This window comes from Tenrec ecaudatus, chromosome 5, assembly GCF_050624435.1.
Source record: "Tenrec ecaudatus isolate mTenEca1 chromosome 5, mTenEca1.hap1, whole genome shotgun sequence".
Lineage (NCBI taxonomy): Eukaryota > Metazoa > Chordata > Mammalia > Afrosoricida > Tenrecidae > Tenrec > Tenrec ecaudatus.
The window spans coordinates 74,502,645-74,521,676 of record NC_134534.1 but is presented as its reverse complement, the minus strand read 5'-3'; the positions used below and the strand labels follow the sequence as shown (position 1 = coordinate 74,521,676).

The window sequence follows — 19,032 nt, the reverse complement described above, 5'->3', positions numbered from 1 at the left end:
GCCAACCCAAAGTTTATGGTTCCAAGAAGCAGGGCTCCACAGGACAAAGATCAGCCCTGTACAAATGACAGCCCAGAAAAACCCAAGGGAGCAATGTTACTGCATTGCCTGGGGTTCCTATGAGTCAGAATCAACTAGATAGCACTGACCACCAACCATGACTTGCGTTTGGACAATCAGTATGCAATAATAGATTAAGGCATTGTAGACTTTAGAGCGGTGGCTCTCAACCTTCCTCATGCTGCAACCCCTTAACACAGTTCCCCTTGTTGTAGTGACCCCCCCCCACCATGATATTCTTTTCATTGCTACTTCATAACTGTCATTTTGCTACTGTTATGAATCAGGCAAGCCCTGTGAAAGGGTCATTCGGCCCCCAAGGGGATCGCAACCCACAGGTTGAGAACCGCTGCTTTAGTGTCGTGTGTATTTGTGTTTTGAGTGAGCCACTTTGTTGTTGTGAGGTGCTATTGAATTTGGTTCAAGTCACAGTGACCCTATGCCCACAAGAACGTCTCACTGCCCACTGCCTAGTCCCGCACTATTCCCATGGTTGCTTGTGTGCTGACCCATTGTTGCCGCCACAGTGTCAGACCATCTTGTTGAAGGTCGTCCTCGTTTTTGCTTCTACAACTCCCCCCAAACAACAAACCGACTCCATAGAGTTGATTCTGACTCAGGAACCCTTCAGGACAAAGTAGAACTGCCTCCCGGTGGGTTTTCCAGACGTGAACTCTTTACGAGAGCCAAAAGCCCTGCAGTCAGCATTCCAATGGGTAACCCACTACACCATGAGGGCTCCTTTTTGCTTACCCTCCACAGTGTCCTTGAGCATATGTTGAAAGCAAGCAGGAGAAATCTCACTATCCTCACTTCTGAGGAACATTCTGACTACATCTTCCAAGGCAGATGCGCTCTCTCTTCTAGCAGTCCATGGTCTCAGACATTATCCTTTTGCCACACCATAATCCAAATGCATCAATTCTCCTTTGAACTCCCTTATTATTGATATGGCTGATTTGACTTGGTTTTTTTGTCTTCTAAGAGATTATAAAGATTTTTTTAAAATACTCATTGAATTTGAATATTTTGTGTGTGTTCCTTATTCTAGGGAACCCTGGTGGTATAGTGATTATGCATTGGGCTTCAATTCTCATGGTCAACAGTTTGAAACCACCAGCAGCTCTGTGGGAGAAATATAGGGCTTTCTACTCCCATAAATAGAAACAGTCTCGGAAACCCACAGGTGCTATGAGACAGCATTGATGCATGGCAGTGAGTTTGGTTTCTTTTTTTGAGTTTGGTTACATGTTCTTACTTGGCTCAGAATCACCGGTATTACATACAATGTTGTGGTAGTTACATGATTTTGTGTCAACTTGATGATATTAAGAGTGAAAGGGTGGAGTCTAACCTGTCAATCAGGTCACAATCTGATGCTTCCTTTAAGACATGCCCTTCTCATGAGGATTCTGGGAACTTCCTCTCTTCTTCCCTGGAGGCAGGACACATATTCTCTCTGCTTTACTTTCCTGTTGACAAGTCACATAGAGAGCCATGCTGATGGCAGCCAGAGCCCTGGAAATGCTTCCACTGTCATTGGATCCAAAGACTTTTCACCCACGGCCTGTAATCTTCCTGCATTTGGCATGATTGCATGTGCTGAGTGAGTCTAAAGAGGAATTTATGAACTAATATTGGACGTATGGGCTAATATCAGATTTATGGACTTGATGTGGATAAGGCTAGAATATTTTCTCAATATTCAATTGCTCTTTTATATAAAGCTCTCTCTTATACATGTGAGTGTCTCTGGAATTGTTTCTCATGTCAACCCAGACTAGCACAAATGCTAAAGGGCCCTCCCCACACAAAGATACCCCTGATTCCTTTATACTGAATTTTTGGGGTGTCCAGCCCACCACTGGAATGTCTGATCTCTTTGCTTCAGAGCACAGGACCTGAAGTTCTTTCCAGGCCACTCCCCGAGGCTGCACTGTGCTATGGGGGATATGCCCGAAGGTATATGATGCATCCTCTTCCTGTAACTGTTAACCAGAGATTCCCGGGAGGGGGAGTATGACCCTCCGACACATGTGAACATGATTTCTATTCCGGAGTCCTTGTGCAGGATCGGGCCTCTGTTTTCTCCCCTCCCTGTCTTGCACCCTCAGCTCCCCTGGAGCAATCTTCCCCTGGGAATTCTTAGCGCAGCAGTTTGTCTTCGTTGTTTGCTCCTGAAGAACCCAACCTAAGAGGATAGGCCACTATGCTTCACTTTAGTTCATCGCAGAGCTTCATCATATCATACACCTTCCTCCTCTAAACAGCGAGAGTCGGGAGTGATTCACCATTTCTCAGTTGCTCTCCATGGTGCCCTGGGCCATCTACTGAGCATGCACTGCCACCACCAAAAACTTTTTCCTTAACAAATTATTTTTTGTTCACTTATGAGCTTTTAATAGATATCTAACCAAGGAGCCAGTTTTCATAAAAATTCTCCTGGATTGATTAGGTCTTCACACAGTATATACATTGATCATAATAGCGAATGACACAAGGGATCTGAATTTTGAAGAGAATAATTATCATAAAGATTTCAGCATCAAAATGCCTGCAGCTGCCCTCCCCTCGCCCCAATTATTCTATAGGGAATAAATGACCAAGTAGAAATGTTTAGGGGAAAGTTGATAGTCCATCAAGAAAACCCAACTAGAACACTCTAACGTTGTTATTGTTTATTTATGCTGAAGCCACCTTCAAGGTCCATAGCCAGGCCACTGCATTTTGTCACTTAGCTTCAATTGCAAAACACAGAAAAGTCAGCCAAAAAGGTAATGTTTTACTCATACCTGGATTATACCCTTTGAAGAAATTTGATGAAATGGAAATGTATCCAAATATTTCATCAAAGTATGGAGCAAGGACATTTAAATGAGCCTCTTTCTTGTCATCTTCACCTCTTCCTCCTCTCATTCACCACTAACAAAGGAGAAGCTATGCCTGCCACTCATGTGGACAATGGGGTCATTGGTCTTGGCTTTAGCATGCAGTACCTGCTGTGGTACACATTCTTCTGTTAATGAGCATGCATAACTCTCCATCCCCCAAGGAACTGCCTGGACACATAAAAGGATACATAATTTTTATAATGCCAGAAAGAAGTAAATACAGCTCATTGAGTTTTCTATGGGAGGATATGAAGAGTGTAATTATCATGACCTGCTAGCATCCTTCAGGCAATTCAGGCTGGTTTCTTTTTCAAATTAGGACTGCATTTTTGTCTTATTGCTGTTGTTTAGTGTTCTACAGCCAAGTTATCAGGTGCATTTGTAACTAAGTATAAGACAAAAGCACTTGCATTCAGTGGCCTGTGCCTGGAGCCCTTCTCTCAAGGAGCAGTCCTGGAAGGCTGCGCCTACTTATTGCCCTCATATAGAGAGTGGGAAGTGCCGGAGCTTTTAGAATCCTTCCTTGCACTCTCAATTCAAGACCAAAACAAATCTACTGCCATCCAATTGATTCAGACTCACAGCGACCCTAGGGTTTCCAAGACTGCAAATCTTTGTAAAAGCAGGCAGCTGATCATGAGGTGAACAGCTCAAGGTTTGAAAGAACCAAGACCAAAATCTCTGCTATCAGTTGTTTCTGACTCACAGTGACCCTACAGGGTAGAACTGTCCCTTAGGATTTCCAAGACTTTAAAAATCTTTACAGGAGTAGACAACTTCATCTTTCTCCAGTGGAGCCACGAGTGAGCTTAAGTTATATGCCTGGTGGTTAACAGTTAATGCATGAGCCACTATGCCACCAGAGCTGGCCTGGGATCTTCTTGCATTCAGCTGCATTACATGTGCTTCATGAGTCTGAAGAGGACTTTATAGATTGGTATCAGACTTATGGGCTAATATTGGACTTGTGGACTTGATCTGGACTGGGCTGGGATGGTTTCTCGATATTCAGTTGCTCTTGTATATAAAGCTCTTTCTTATTTATTTAGTACATTGTCATTTAAAACATTAGATGCATTGCAATTAACATTACTTTGTAAAAACTTATCAAGAGTAGCTTAGTGCTTGAATTCTTCTCAGAAGGCTATCTTGGGATGAATCATAACATTCTCTGCTAAATTTGAATTCGATTCCAATATTTTCTCTTTGTATTTACATTATAGCAAAATCTTTCTTAGATTTATTTTCATGTGGTGTTATTTTTTTATACTTTCTGTGGGGACATAGTCCTGTTTGGCATAACCATTCATTAGACTTAGGCAAGTTCCAAAGACTCTTTATCAATGGTGATGTCAATATTCCCAAGAACAGATCTTTCTTCTATCATAGTCTAATTAGAAGTTCATTTCCAGAAGTATTGCTCTTTATTTTTTTGGCTGAATTTTCATCCCAATTGACCAATTTCCTCTTTGATTAATCACTTTACTAAGTGTCCCTGGGGCTTAGGTAACAGAACTTTAAGTTTTGCACAAACTGAATGACAGCTGCTCTATGACAAGTCATTGACAGGCTTTGAGTGACGTGAGTCATCCCTGACCAGGCGGTCTCTGTTATTTTCATTCTGGTCAGATCTAGCAGTAAAGTTTGTGTTCGATTCAATTACACTGAAAATTGTAAACCATTTTGTTGGAAAACTAGTATTATGATTAAACTAAACTGTTATAACTATAATACATCTATATTAGAACTGTGCAAAGCAAGGAGTGCCTACACACAAACACACACACACAGAGTGAGAAAAAGAGAGACTTGCTTATAAATATACCAAGAGTCACCTCTGATCATTTTTTTCTTTCAGAAAACAGTAAGCCTACCAAAGAAGGGAATCCAATACACTAAATCTGTTCATTTTCAGAGACATATTCCACTACTGAACTCATGGTGTGATGTGTTGCTAGTGATCATAAAGAGGCTTAGATTCCTGAAGGCTAGATTCTGGGGTTCATCTATTCAAAAAATTCAAAGAGATTTTTGATACCTGTGTAAGTGAAATGGAACACAGATCCTGGGGGATTGGGGCTTGGGGTGGGGGTAGGCGGGGGGGGGGGGGTAGAAGTGGAGGGCATGGGTAAGTGCCAGGCTGCTAAAGGAAAGGTTGGTGGTGGCTGGGAAAAGGATGAGGCCTTCTGGTTTTGTAAGGACTTAAGAACCCTGGAAACCAAAAGGGGTAATTCATTCTTTTCTTTTGAGTCATTTCATTTTCTGTGGCATCATTAGAAGTGGAATCAACTTGATGACAGTAGGTGGGTCTGATGTGAGCACCAGTGCTGAATGGCCATTCATTACCTCCCCTAAACAGTCGCAAAGTAAAAGGTTGGATTTTCAAAGAAGATTCTGCTCTGCGAACAATTTAACGCCCACATTTAAGTGCTTCTCTATTATGCTCTTGTGAGATCATCGCCACAAACAGCCAGGAGGTAAAAGCTGCCATCCAGCTGGTATTTGTGAAAGGTACCTGGAAATTCCCACTCGGCTTTTAGGACTCAGGTCAAAAAACATCTTCAAGGAACCTAATTCCAGGTGATCAGTGTCCAGTGTACACATTCTCTTTGTATTCTGTACTTTTGCTTTCCATTGTATGTATATGCATGCATCTGTTTCCTTATTCAATACATAGTTAATTATGCTTAAATTCAAAACTCACTGCCATCAAGTCAATTGTGACTCATAGGGATCCTAAGAGACAGGGTAAACCTGCCCCTGGGTTTCTGAGACTGCAACTCTTTATAGGAGTAGAAAGCCTCGTTTTTCTTCCACAGAGTAGCTGGTGGTTTCAAACTGCTGACTTCGTGGTTAGCAGCCCAATGAATAACCACTTACAACCTCTGGGTTCCCTTTACTGTCTGCTGGGGCAGTGTTCTGTGAGTTTAAAAAATAATAACAGATTTCATTCTCAGGATAATTTTCATTACAAATTGGCCGGTGTAATAAAGAAAGTAGGACCAGCCTGCATATACCATGAGGAAGGAGACCACTTCGGCCTTACTGACCACAGTGTCTCAGGGCCTCGGCACAAGGCCTGACGCATAGTCCGTTTTCAGAAATTCTGGATTGTACTTGTTCTACAGAAAAATAAGAAGCCTGTCAGTCTGTTTATTCGTGTATGTGTGTGGGTTTCACTTTTCTGTTACTTATTTTTCATATTTATTTCTACCAAAAGCAAAGGTATGCTAGTTACCTGAATGTATTTCAGACTAATAAAACAATGGAGTCATGTTTAAAAGGCAAGAATGCAGCCTAGATCATTACAGTGAGAGAAACCAAGTGCCCACAAGAGTGGACTCTCTGTTTTACGAATGAGACGTCATGGCTTCCTTTTGTAGCTTATGGGCAATGGCTTGTTCATGAGTCATTGGTCAAAAATGAGGTAAGGATCCCCGCCCTCTGTTTGTCACATGATCGTGACAGGCCAGCCCTTAGATAACCTGCAAGTTATTTTTACATGGGGAGGCGGGAACAGTATGGATACCTCTGTATCAGAGAAGCAGTTCTCTCAGTCAGTGACCTTTATAGTACAGACTCTATGGATCCGGCTTGTTCCTTCCAGCAATCAAACTGGCAGGATGTGACGGTGCTTAGGTTGGTCACCTAGAAATTATCACTGCTTTTTGTTCTTAATAACCTCAAGATGGAGACTTTCTGACATGTACAATATCCCCCTGTGCACTACGGGCAAATCTGTTGTCTCCTTGATCACAACTACCTGTGGACGTGATTGCCAACCCTGCCCCTCCTTGACTGTCCCCCTATTTTGGGAGACATTTCAGACCCTGTTTCATTGCAAGGGCTCCAGAGGGCAGTTTGGAGTCCTTTGTGTAGCTGGTCTGTCTGGAATGCAGCATTGTGGACAGCTGAGTGGTGTCCACTTACAGAATCTGTTATGCTTTCAGAAAAGAGAATTTGGCGAGCACACTTCCTTATGCATATCATTATGCATTTAACTATCATTAGTATTAGCAGTGTGATTACTAAAAGGACTAAAAGACCATGTTTTATCTCTTTACGCTAACATCTTATTCCATTTGGAAGTCAACCAAACAAATTGAGTAATCCATATGCATAATAGCACAGAACTCGGTGGCTTGGGGTCTAATTTCATGGACATCCTGTTCTACAGTTCCAGGGCCGTTAACCCATAAACAACAAGATGCGCTGCTGGTCATCACATGCGAAGTGTTTCGTGAATGTTCCTGATCTGCCATCCCCTTGGCAACCTCTGTGGAGATTGGAGCCCCAGTTATGGATGAGTTTCTGATAATAAAACTCTTTCACAGCTCTGGAGTCAATGTCTACTCTTAGTGACCCTACAGGACAGGGTAGAACTGCCCCCTGTGGGTCTCCAAGACTAAATAGTTACAGGAGTTGAAAACCCTGCCTTTCTCCCTCAGAGCGGCTGATGGTTCTGAACTGCTGATCTTTTGGATTGCAGCCCAATGTGTAACCACCACGCCTCTAATTCAGCTATTCCAAATAAAGGCATGGGAATTCTGAAAGGGGATCACCTCCAACCAAGGTGAATCTCTAATGGATTTCCATTAAGAGTTAAGGATCTTTGAACATTATGGAAATACTTAACATTGCTGGCCCAATAAGTAGCTGTCAGGGCACTGTGAACCCTAAAAGAACTCTTAAGAGAACATACAGTACATTGTCATCTCATTTTCTATCTGGTACAATTATTGGCCCAAGCTACAGTATTTTTAATAGGATGTTGAGTATGTAAACTAACAATTTCAAATTCAGATCCTCCGCATAAAAATACAATTATTGAGAATGATCACTCAGTCTATGAAAAATCAATATATAAAATCATGGTTCATTAGTAGCATCATTACAAACTATTAATAGCATAATCTAGCAAAATCACCTCAGTATAATTTTGGCTACAAGGAATGGGATATTGACTAAAATCTACCTGCTCCACACAATTTTGGTGATTTCTATCTAACATCGGGAAATTAACTGAATTGTACGGGGTTTTACCTCATAACAAATAACGTGTATATAGCTGTAGTCAAATAAAAACGAGAAGCTATTGAGAGGGCTTGAGAAGTCATATCTAGAGATGCCCAAAGCTGGTTTGCCTCCTGAGCCTAGTTACTGAATGGCTGAAGGAAGTAACAGAAGATGATGCCGCACAGGGCAGATATTCCCTGCACAAGCTCAGGCGTGTGGGGCACACCTAACAGTCAGTAAGAATATCGACCGTCGGAACTGATTGGGTTAAACTAACCAAAAAACCCTGCTCCCCTTAAGCACAAGAAACAAGGCCACACGAATTCTGTTCATTGGGAGCTGGTGAAAGTGGAGGGGAAGCCCACTGCCATCACGCAAATGCTGACTCACTGGGACAGAGCAGAACTGCTTCCGACGCTTTCGGACACAAAGAGCTTGACAGCCCAGGCAGCCTCATTTTTCTCTCACAAAGTGGTTGTTGGCTTTGAATCACACACATCTTGGTCAGCAGCCCAAGGCTATCCCGCCAGGGATTCTTGGCAGAGGAAAGTGTGATGTGGATATGGAGGTACACTGGGCACCCACTGCGGCAAAGGGAATTTCTTTAGTTGGGTAAGATTCGACACTTGGGAATTTTGCAGCACAAGAGTTGGTGCGTAGCCCAAGATAAGGCCTTTTCCATTTGACTACTAAACTATTCTTAATCTGGTATGTTTTTTTCCAAAATACACAATCACCAGGTTCAGGTCTTTAGACTCTGTAAAAACCTTGAATAAGAGTTATTGGTACATTAAATTTTTTCTTAAAATTTTTTACATCATAAAGCAAATCCTGACGATATTTTAATAAATTCTTTGTAGCAAATTTGAGTCAATGATTGGAGTGTCAAAAGGGAAACTTTAAGAGTAATCCCACGATTATTTCATAAGGACTTAATTTATGAGGTCCAAAAGGCCCCTCGTCGTTTAATGAATACTGAAGTCAAGTTAAACCCATGTCTTATGTTAGTTTTGCCAGCAGCTTTTTGAAATTGTCCATTTGTGTCCCACCAGTCCTCAGGGCTGAGGATGAGAAAAGTCAGTCGTTGAGATTTAACAAATGATGAGCATAAATCCAGAAACACAAATGCACTATTATGGAGTTGATTTGACTCCAATGCATGATAACTCTTTAGGATTTATGGGGATGTAACTCTTTATAGGGGGCATTTTAGCCTCCACCTTCTCCCACGGAGCAGCTGCTAGGTTTGAACCACTGACTATGGTTAGCAATTCAACACTTACCCAACAGTGCCACCAGGGCGCCCTAATACTGAGCATAAATCAGAAATTACCTGGCAAGTAAACTAACAAAATGAGCTCCTTGATCACAACATGGGAGGACAGAAGCTCCTCCGGTAGAGCTAATGGTTCTGGCTGCTGTAGAGTCAAGGATGACTCAAAGCGACCCCCCGTGGGTTTCTGAGGCTGTCACTGTTTACAGAAGTAGAAAGCCCCGTCTCTTTCCCACAGAGCTGCTGGTGGCTTGGAACTGCCAACCATGAGGACCGCAAGCCCCGAAATGACATCATCAATATCCAAATTACCCTTAACAGAAAAAAAAAACCAAGACTCCTAACCCTGCTATAAAGTATTGTAGTCAGTCAACACTGAAATTTTGCCTTTGTGTTAAATGTTAAATTAGTCTTGAAGAATTTTGTCTACCTTTTGTCGGTGGTAGTAAATAGTAATATTCCTTTGTAATCTTCCATTAGAAATAGTCTTCTGTGTTCTTTGCTTATTTTATCATCTTTGATTATTTGAAAGGTTTCTTCTTTTAAGAAAGCAAAGATTCATCATCATGTATTTTCTTATTTTATTTTGCTTTAAAAGATTGTGCGAGTTACCTTGTTGTTAGGTGCCATCAGCTCTGACCCATAGCAACCCTGTGCACAACAGAACAAAACACTGCGCCGTCCTGCGCCATCCAGAACAAAACACTGCGCCATCCTGCGCCATCCAGAACAAAACACTGCGCCGTCCTGCGCCATCCAGAACAAAACACTGCACCGTCCTGCGCCATCCGCACAACCGTCCTTATGCCTGAGCTCATTGGTGCTCCCACTGCATCCATCTGTCTGGTTGGGGGCCTTCCTCTTTTGGGCAGTCCCTGCACTTTACCGAGCATGATATCCTTCTCCGACAACATGTCCAATGTATGTAAGACAAAATCTTGCAATCCTAGTCTCCAAGGAGCACTCTGGCCAGACTTCTTCCAAGACAGTTTGTCCAGGATCCTCTGGACGTTCTTCTTCAGCATCACAATTCAAAGGCATCTATTCTTCTTGAGCCAGCCCCCCCCCCCCTTAGTCCTCTAGGTAACACCCGTGCTTTGTAAAAGGTCTGTACAGCAGGCCCCCCTTAGTCCTCCAGGTAACATCTATGCTTTGTAAAAGGTCTGTACAGCAGGTTTACCTAATGCAACATGTCTTTTGAGCTCTTGACTGGTTGACATAGATAAGTAAGTAGTTAAAGCTGATTAGCATTCTTCCTTCTCAGGCACCTTTGATCTTTACTTAATCAAATGACCGTATTTCCACTACAATTCTTGATTTTGCCTTCCTAAGTTCAAACCCTAGAAGAATAAACTACTTTTTCAAGTTACTCTTTAGACTGAAACTGTCTCTGGGGTTTCCCAAGGGCCCCTGGACAATCACAAAAACTCATTCATCCCTTCTATAAGAAGGAAGAGGCTAGGAATAGTTGGGTTTATTTTGAACGCCGAACAATTTATTCCTTTAATTAACTTGAAGGTTGATGATTTCAAACATCCCAGTGGTAACTCAGAAGGTGCTCTTGGCAATTAGCTTCCATAAAGATTACCAAGAAAACCCTACGGGACAGTTCTACTCTGAAACACATAGGGTTGGACGAAGGAAAAAAAATGTTTTAAATTATTTTAACACTAGTTGTAAAAACATTCAGGAATGTGTTCAAAGGGGTTAAGACAGCCTTTCAGAAGTTAAAGTTTAAAAGTAGAATGTTAATAGAATTAGTTTTTCTCAATAACATTACTATTATTCTTTATCTCCGGAGCAAACAATCAAACCTGAAAATAATCATTGTGTTTTATTCCCGTAATGAAACTTTAACACTTTTGCCTTCTAGTATTACTGGCAATCTAATCATTGACCTGCCATTTAACACTGTCTGCTTTAGGCTACTTTTATTTTCCTCTCTGTGTGTCTTAAGGCTCTGCTCTGAAGTGCAGTCTAGAAATTGTATCTTGGACAAAGGAAGACAGTCTGAGAATTGTGGTGAAAATCCCCCAACACTATTCACTCTTGTTCTCTCGAGGGATAATTTCACGGGTTCACTTGGACAACTGGCAGTTGAGAGCCCAGTTAAGACATGGAGCTTGTTTAGCAGGCGCCAAACAGTTGGCACTCTTTTCTTAATCTAAAGGCTGGTGTCTTGGAAGAACGGTTCAAAAGCTAATCATTTAGTCAAAGTAGACCAAAGAAAGGATAATAAGAACTCCACAGGAACGGATGAGAAAATTCAACTTCAGTTTCTTATTTTCTGAAGAATACAGATGTAGCCTTTCCCCTTCTTCTTGATCGATCCTTAACTTTTAGTTTAAAGGACTGTACTTACGTATTCTTTCAATGTTTGAAAAAAATATCGAGCACGTCCATAATAAAACTTTACTAATGTCTTCCTTTTCGACAATTCATGGTGCTGTGTGGAACCTTGGTGGCATAGTGGTTACACTTTGGGCTATAATGTCCAAGTTTAGAAGTTCGAAACTACTAACCACTCCATGGGAGAAAGATGGGTCTTTCCACTCCAATAAAGAATTACAGTCTCAGAAACTCATAGGAGCAATTCTATCCTGTCCTATAGGGTCACTTTGAGTCAGTATCAACTCAATGGTAGTGAGGTTCTGTTTGTTTGTTTGTTTGGGGCAATATTGCTGAGTTGGAACTGACTTCATGGCCCCTAATAAGGTGTCAGGTGGATGACAGGATAGAAGAGGCTAAAAAGAAGCATTACCATTTTGTTCTTAAATTTTTATCAACCTTTGCTCTCCAAGAATAAATGAGCAACTGTCAAGTAAATGGCATTATTGCTTTCAACTTCTACCACTCCTTGAATCATGTTACTGCCCAAAAAAAGGAAAAGATCAGCGATTAACAACCAAACCCAACCCACTACCTTTGAGCTGATGCCAGTCGTTGGTGACCCCATAGAACAGAGGAGAACTACCCGCCTAGGATTTCCCAGGCTATACATCTTGAAAGTAGCAGACTCCACACCTTTCTCCCACCTATGGTGAACAATATAGGCTTCAGCCACTGAGCCACCAGGGCATGCTGTAAATAGCAAGAAGACCTCAAATACTAATGTCTTTTTATTGTATTAGTTTAGAGTAGTGGATTTTTGTTTCTTTCCATGTCAAGAAACTGAACTTCTCTATGAGCACATTTAGTCTGAATAAACTGTAGGGCAGTGAGTTTTGTTTGTTTCAAATGAACATATTCATTACATTGAAAGGATAATTTCCTGCCACTTATGTTATAATAGTCTGTGCTCATTGAAAGATCAGTGGTGCAAACCCTCGGGAGAATGATGACGCTATTTGCTCTGTAAAGATTTACAGCCTCAGAAACCCTATGTGTAGGCTTGCTAGGAATCGGAATCATCTCCACCACACGGATCATCTCAGTATGTTTTCTTATAAATTTAAGCTCTTTCTGTTAGCATTCCCTGGGGTAAATTTAAACAATTTACTTTGGCAAAGTTTTACATGTTAATAATCAATAACTACAATTTTCTTCCATATATTTGCTCATAGAAATAAAAGCATGAAGAGACGATACTTAATATGGAGTATGGTAAGCCTCAAATAAGAAAATTCTCAGTTCATAAACCATGGGTGTTAACTGGCATGTCTATTGATGATGGTTAAAAAGAGAATCACTTCATTACTATGTTACTACCTGAAATATTTTCTGAATGACATCGATCCACTGGTTGGAACAAGGAGCAGTTGGGTGATTATGAAAAGGACTTTGGAGACATCCACCCACCCATAGGTTACCATCAAGCTTTCCCAAGGATTAACTCTGGGACCCTTGGCAGTTCTGAACCTCTGTAAATAAGGGTTTCTTTCTCTGTACTAAAATACTAATACTTAGCTCAAAAGATGGCTGCTATGATTTTAAAGAAAAGAAAATTACACCATGGATTAGACATACTAAAATGATCTCATTAGTCTGGCGCCATACATTGCTTCTCTCCATCAATTGTTGATATGAGCGTTGAGTCAGTTCCTACTCAGAGAAACCCTATAGAAGAAGGTGGAACTGCCCCGTGGGATTTCCAAGGCTGTGACCTTTACCAAAGCTGACTGCCACGTCTTCCTCCTGTAGAGGGACTGGTGAGTTTGAACCACTGACTTTTCTGTTAGCAGGCAAACACTTTAGCCCCTATACTACCACAGCACTTTTCATATAAAAGAAGCTGAATTTCCTCTTAACATAATACAATTCAGTAATAAGTCCCTATGGTTAAGTAGATTATTATCGTAGTTAGATTTTATGTCAACTAGACACCTCTGGCTAGGAACGGAGTCCAACCTGTCAATCAAATGGTAGCTTGGTGACACCTCCTAGGGGGTGTAGCCTGTGTAAAGAGCCCGCTGAACACAGACCATTTCTCTAGCCAGTTAGCCTTCCTCCTCTGTGGGACTTCACTGGGACTCTACTTGTGCCTCCTGGGCCAGCCTCCAGAGGGCTATTGGTGCCCTACCATGTTTTCATCCACCATGGATGCAGGTGAGTCTGCGCTCATCGCATGTGGTCTCCCTGCTGCCCGCTTCATCTGTCTGTGTCATCAGGATGCAGCTATGTGAGTCAGAAGAGGGTCCGGCTGACATCAGAACTGTGGCTTGAGTTGGACGAGGCCAGCACACCTTCTTGATGTAAAGATGTTTCTTAATAGAACATTGTTTCTTTTACATAGGTGAGTGTCCCTGGTTTGTTTCTCTGGAAACCCAACCTAACACAAATACCATGAACATGAATATCATGAACATCACCTAATTAATTATCCTTGGGTGGTTGCCATGTCGACAACATGAAAACTCAGGTCAATCTTCAGAGTCTCACTTACCATGACTGTATTTCTTTCTACAGAGTAGAATGGGACTTTTGACTCAATGTTCAAAAGTGCTACGATAACCTGAAAACTGTTTTCTTCAATAAATACATTGGGTGTTAGTTATCATTGGGATTGGTTGTATTTTTCACAAGTAGTTAGAAGGTACAATCAACTATTGCCTTGTTTATTTGTAAAAAAATTTTTAAGTTGGAACCACTAGAGGACTATCACAGAGATGTAGCGTAGTTATTCCATGAACTATCAAATCATCCACACATAGCAGTCAATTAAAATGAAAGTTGAAAAAAGCTTTTAATCTTATTTTTTTCTTTCTTAATATATATATCTTGCAACCTAGTGATTGACTTAAATCAGCATGGTAATATTCTCAAGAGGCTCCCACTCCCACCACACTCAACAATGACACCAAGACAACCAAGCATATGCCTGTGAAGCAGGGTAGGCCACTGATTCATCTGTGACTTGGAAACAATTGCTTGGCCAATGGAAACGGTGTTTACCGAAGATAAGGCAGTTTTCTGTATTTTCTTTAAAACGGGCTCAGAGTCGTATGATGGCCCCTACATTTCTGTGGATTGCCACATAAGAGTGTTAAACCTTCTTTGAGACATTTCTACAACCCTCAGAATGGTCTTAGCTTTACCTTCAGTTATCTCTAGCTTTCTCCATGCTCCAAAAGCAGAATTTCATCTAGAACCTATTATCTCCACTTCAGAAAGTTGTCGTTTTTCTAACCCAAGCCACAGAGGACCTTTGAAAGACAAAATCTATCGATGGATGTCTTCTTTAGCAAGTACCGATGTTAGCCACGTTTTTATTAGAAATCCATAGTACAATTTAAATACGTTTCAGTGTAGGGATAGCACAAGTAAAACTAAATGTATGCATCTGTTACAACTGGCTGATCATACAAATAATTTTTAAATATAAACACATATGCTTTTGTAGATTTGTTGGAGAGATTCGTTAATTGCTTAATGAAAGATGTCTTTCAGATACTAATTCCTTCATTTAGTTCAACAGATTAAATTTTATATGAGAAGATATTAGCATGCATGCAATGAAGTGACAAGGACAACCAAAAAGCTTAAATGTTAATGGCTAAAATAGAATGATCAGATTATTTTAAAAAACGAAACAGTGTCATTTTCATGTTGTGTGCTCCCACGTGCTCTCTGCCCAGGCAAAGCGTCCCTTTTAATATTCATGCCACTATTGCAATATCAATATTGGTTCTACATTTGCCAAGTTCTAAATAAATTATAAAACTTTACAAAGTGTTTTGAATAATGTCAAGTCAGTGAAGACCGTGCGTTTTCCAATTTGCAGAACTAGACAAGACTAGACATTGGAACCCAAAGCAAATCACTTATGGAGCTATAGTTTTAAGCCGATATCTAATTTTATGGAACTTCTAAATGTATCATTTGTAGAGAGCTGTAATAGAAAAACAGCTTGCCACTACAGGGTTAATGTCAATAATTGTGTGTGTGTGAAAGTAAATTACCACTAATGCCAACAGACCTGTGTCTTCATTCCCCCCAAGCCCTCTTAAACTGCAGTTCAATCTGGTATAATCTTTTCTCCTCCCCCAGTAGGGTGCAGAGGAGCCCTCTAGCTTCCAAGCCTGTTTCCTACTGAGGTACATATTGGCTAGCATACAGCTGCTCAGAACAACTATTTGCATCTACAATGGGGTCATCCCACCACGTCCTTTTCAGATCAGTATGATTGGTACAAACAATAGTTTGATTTTGATTGCTCTGTAGTACGCTTGGGTAGAGCCTCTGAATGCCAGTGAATTGCTTAGAAACAATGGGCTGGTTCATCATCCAAAGCGTCCTTTTCCAAACAGCTGCCTCTGCCACACTCACCCTGACAACGTCCAGGAAAAGCAGATGGTTTCCGCATTCACGGCCGGTTCCGTGAAAGCCCCTGAGTCAAACATTCAAGGCATGGTTTTAATCTATTTGATAGGAAGGGATATTTTTCTCCACGACAATTTTCAAATATGTTTTGTAAAATGGTCTTGCTAAATCTCAGTTACATTTCAAAGAAAGAAAGAGGCAGGGGGTAAGAGTCAAAACTCCTTTCTTAACTCAACATAGCCAAATATTTTGTTAAATTTTTGGTGCAGACCCTCATGTATCATATGTACAGTAATTCTGCAACACAAAATGCTTAAATTAATCATGGAGCTTAGGTTCCCCAGCGTGATCTCAGCAGCCTCGGTCATCTTTTCAAACACAGGTCTGAAAGATGGCTTTCAAAGCAAAGTTCCGAAGCCTCTTCTCCTCTGTTGCACCCCCACCCCCCAGTTCTGGTCTACAAGAAAAATCAGTAACAAGATTGTATCAAAACACAGAAGGCTGGGCTATCCTGTGTATTGTCATCATTCATTTATAGAATATATTAAAATACATTTATCATTCAGTTGCTTCTAACGACAGTGAAGACTCAAATATTACTTCTAATAGCAGTATTATTTCGGTGCTTAAAAGGAAACTAAAATTAGATGTTAGATGGAGGTAGCTAGAGCCAGGACTATTCTACTTCTGCTCTTATATATAAACATTGAGAGCAAAAGAAGTTTAACTTCTCAGCCATGAGAAATATTTCTTCTTTCAGAATAATAGAAGCAGGGCACAAGCAATAATATCAAATAAGTTACAATTATCATTTGTATTACTATTACATAAGGTACAAACTTAGGAGCCCAAAAGCTTTGTATCTTTCTGAATATCGCGTGTTTATTTCCTAACAGTTCAACTCAAATCTGCATTTATAAATTCAAAATATCATATGTGCAAGGTCCCCCCTTGTCCAAAAATAGAGGTTCTTATGAAACCATTCATAAGCTGAAATGATTTAAGGTGAAGAAGAAATTACCAATAATTAATTTGGGGAAAATATTTGAGCTTCCCCAGTCCCCGAGAACCCACCTATCAAGTCATAACAAATAACACACGAAGAAGATGACGTCTCCATTCACAGAGCTCAGAGCTGGATGTCTTCAGAATTCGATGCTGAGCGGAGAGCCGGGGAAGGAGCATGGGGACGCCATGCTCACTGCTGCCTCTTGAAGGGCCTGCTGCAAAACCAGTGCAGAATGCCAGACAACACACATTCAGATTGCTTTGGGGTACTACAGACAGGTACTGATGTCGGCCTTTTGTAAAAGCAAGGCGACGTAAAGCAAACTTTTAAGTTCGGGGTAGACTTATACTCTCATTTCTTGGAAGATTTCATTCCTCAATTCTTTCAGTGGAAGAGATGCTCAAAGTAAGTAGTTCTCAACCTATGGGTTGCGACCCCTATGGGGTTTGAACGACCCTCTCATGGGTGTCACCTAAGACCATTGGAAAACACATAAATATCTCACAATGTGTAATTTCATATTGTATCGCTTCTCGGCCTTTTGGCTAAGATCAAGTGTAGTATCCGTTTAATAATTACATATTGTTTTGTGATTCATCACTATGCTTTATGTTCGATGTATACCAATGAAAATACATCCTGTGTATTAGATATTTACATGATGATTCATAACAGTAGCAAAATTACAGTTATGAAGTAGTAACAAAAATAATTTTATGGTTTGGGCGTCACCACAGCATGAGGAACTGTATTAAAGGGTCGCAGCATTAGGAAGGTTGAGAACTACTGCTCAAAGTTATCTTATTTCACAGATGATGAAACTGAAATAAACAATTAAATGATTTCCCCAGTCAGATATTGCACTAACTGCATTGAGATCCACTGGCAACACGAGAAAGATCTAGATCTACTCGCATGATCTAAATCTACTGGCAATACCAATTGTATCAAGAATATAGCGGCCACACCACAGGCACTCTGGATGGATCCAAATCTATTGACAACACCGATTGTGTTCCAAACACTGAATGTAGGCTTGACCTACTTTTTGAAAGTTCGCTTTGCACCACTTTGCTTTTACAAAAGACTGACGTGAGAGTCAGTTTTTGCGAGCAGGAAGAGATCGAAGGAGCATTGTTTTTGCTTTTATAGGAAGATAGACAGTGAAAATAGCATTCAACATTTGCTTGTGGGGAGCTGTGAAAGAGGCAGTAGGCACCTGTAGTGGTGGGGGAGGGGGGGAGAAAGAGAGAGAGAGAAAGTCCCCAACCCCCTTCCCCAGGAGCTGCCCTCAGCATGTCAGCATCAAGATGCATAGCCTTGCACTGTGTCTGTGATCACTAGATGTCTGCGCTCTCACAGGTTTTGTGTGTTATTTTGCACGAATTGGCAGGTTAGATTTAAGATCTGGAAGTGCTCAAAATGCTCCCATGCAAATGAATGCTAATTATTTCTTTGCCATTTTAGCCTACCAAAGTCTTTCCTAAAATTGCTCTGCTTTCGGAGAGTGGGGAAAATCTACAATATATGCATGCTCACTCTACTACAATATATTGTTTTTAAAAATATACAGTGGGAGTACACAAGAGTGTTCTTTGCTCTCCAAACCCTTGTCCGGTTAGTCTTTGTTGCCGTGTCTCAGAAACTAGGGCATGCTAACTCTTCACTAAAGGCAGGGTTTGCTTCCAGTCCTGCTTTCCCTTCCCCCGCCCGTGAGCTTGGGCATATTCAATCACTTACTTGTCTATGACTTGTGAGGACGTGTGAGAGAACACAGCACCTTGTGGGCAAACCGTCAATTCACAATGGAAGTAAGTTTGGTTCTTCCTTTAGATTACACGCCAGCCTGATGCAAAGGATCAGTTCTTGTTCGATTTTGTCAGCATTTCTTTTATGGATATGTTGGTTCGAAAACAAGCGAAAAACAAACAATAGCTCATTGCTTGCTTTCCAGGGATGTACTGTGGTGAAAAGCCAGACTCGCCTATAGAATTGAAAAGCAATATCATTCATTACCAGCAGAT

At 41.0% G+C, this 19,032-nt stretch overlaps 1 protein-coding gene and 1 pseudogene across 1 annotated transcript in view; one reads left to right on the top strand and one right to left on the bottom strand.

Annotated features, from left to right (window-relative positions):
• CYP7B1 (cytochrome P450 family 7 subfamily B member 1) overlaps nt 1-19,032 on the bottom strand; it is a 200,164-nt gene that overhangs the window by 152,000 nt on the left and 29,132 nt on the right. The window lies entirely within an intron of this gene.
• LOC142449416 (U2 spliceosomal RNA) lies at nt 17,534-17,685 on the top strand (annotated as a pseudogene).